The sequence below is a fragment of the Frankliniella occidentalis genome, unplaced genomic scaffold (assembly GCF_000697945.3).
Source record: "Frankliniella occidentalis isolate FOCC.00 unplaced genomic scaffold, Focc_3.1 Scaffold407, whole genome shotgun sequence".
In the NCBI taxonomy this organism is placed as follows: Eukaryota; Metazoa; Arthropoda; class Insecta; order Thysanoptera; family Thripidae; genus Frankliniella; species Frankliniella occidentalis.
The window spans coordinates 109,082-111,177 of NW_026267529.1; the positions used below are offsets into that span (position 1 = coordinate 109,082).

The 2,096-nt window shown below is 44.5% G+C and overlaps 1 protein-coding gene across 1 annotated transcript in view; it reads left to right on the top strand.

Annotated features, from left to right (window-relative positions):
• The window catches only part of LOC113202318 (prolyl 4-hydroxylase subunit alpha-1), a 57,374-nt gene that overhangs the window by 1,795 nt on the left and 53,483 nt on the right, over window positions 1–2,096 (top strand). The gene's annotated exons all lie outside the window — the stretch shown is intronic.

Below are 2,096 nucleotides of genomic sequence, written 5' to 3' on the forward strand. Positions count from 1 at the left end.
GAGAGAGAGAGAGAGAGAGAGAGAGAGAGAGACGTTATGAGCGGGGTCATGGTCCGGCACTACCCCCGCAAGCCGTGCACCCCCCGCGGGCTGGATCCGTCGGACACGTGCCGGTGGTTTGGCGAGCGCCCCCCCCCCCTCTCTCTCTCTTTCTAGTCCTAGCCACGCCTCTACTTGGGAACGCGCGGGTGCGAGCGTTCGATCACTTGGCAGTCCATGTACACAATGGAAAATATTCCAAAAATATTCAAAAATTTTCAAAAGTGTTCCAGATTCCACCCAAAATATTCTAGATTTTCCCAAAGAATTCCAGAATTTTCACTAAAAAGTTTCCAAATATTCCAAAAAATTCTACCGATTCTACCCTCGCATGGTCGGGTGCGAAGTGGAGGTCATGTGAGTTTGCTCAGCATCGTTCTAAAACACGGGTCAAATATACTCTTTCTGAAAGGGGGCGACTAGGAGATAATTGTTTTCACGGTATTTCCGTATTTTGGTGTATTCAAGGGCCGTACGTGTTACCGATCTTGAGCGAACTCACTCGAGTTACTCTATTAAACAAAATGTTACGCCAGGAGAATACGCGGCAGCTCGAAGGGTTGCCTACGCCCTGGCTTGCAGGCGCTTACATATTTGAGAAACGTATCCTTACTTTAACTCCGATATGATACTTAAAACAAAGGAACTGGTCTCAAACATTGAAGCACAGTTCTTGAATTAAGAACATACAGGGTGGTCCACAGACCCCTTCCTTTATTTCGCTTATACTGTACCGGATGCAGGCGTGCAGGCGGGTTGCATACTCGCACGGGGCCATAAGGCGCCGCGGTGAGCGACGGAAGGCAAGCCCGCCCGCACGCCTGCATGCGGTACAGTATAAGCAAAAGAAAGGAAGGGGTCTGTGGACGACCCTGTATTTTTTGGGGGCTACATTCCACTCATTGCAGGCTCGCTTTCCTGCAAATTTTTTCGGTACAACTATTTTTGGTTTGAGCTCTCCTTGAGGGCTGTTCGGGTGAAGAGGCAAAAAGATGACAGCTCTCTGCGTTTAGAGTAAAAGTTTATTTGCGTGATAACACTCAGCACATATGCATCTCGATTAACTCTTTATATGATCAACACATCGATACATTGTTACACATCGATACATTGTTACACATCGATACATTGTTACACATCGATACAATGATACACATCGATACAGTGCATTTGTCAACGCGCAAAACTCAAAAGCAAAGAGAAATTTGATTTCATACTTTGTCTAATCACTCTAAGAACCTATTATTATTATCTTGGGTAAAAAATTGTATACAATTACAATACTTTCCTAGGTACCTTAAATTAGACTTATTCTGAAATGATAACAGTTATCTTTCGATACATACAACTGATCGAGAGCAACTTTTTCACGATGACAGGTCTGTTTCCATTCTCCTTTTTCAGAGCAAACACATTGCATTAATGGCATTAAACTATTGGTCTACATTAATTAAAAACAAAAAAGGGGAATGTCATTTAAAAAACAACAACAAGATACTGCCATTTTCGAAAAGTTATGACTTTACGGAATATCCTGACAAGTTTATGACTAGCAAACGTTCACAATCACAATTCTTTTCAATATATCTCTCACTCCCTCTATTTTTCAATATGCCAGTTGGCTGACTCACGCCGCGCACTTTCGTTGTTTTACTGTGCGTTTGCCTATCCTCGCTGCCCACGGCTAGCCGGAGCCGGCTCCTTACGGCCCCGCGCGAGTAGACAACACACGCCGCGCGGCGTGAGTTGTCCACCTGGTCCAAGGTTTACACCGAAAAAATAAGATCATTTCTCTCAGTTACCTCCACCCACTTTACACCAGGAAACACAATACAAAGTAATATCACAGCTAACGCATAAGTATATCAGACCATTGCCCTCCCCTCTCTTGTCGTTCCATTACAAATAAATGCATGTGAAATTATGATCCCCCCTCCCCTAAACCGTCAACCCCCCGAAACTTAAAAATATACTAGGCCCTTACAGCGGTTTCCTGGGTTTCCTCGCCATCTCTCTCTCTCTCTCTCTCTCTCTCTCTCTCTCTCTCTCTCTCTCTC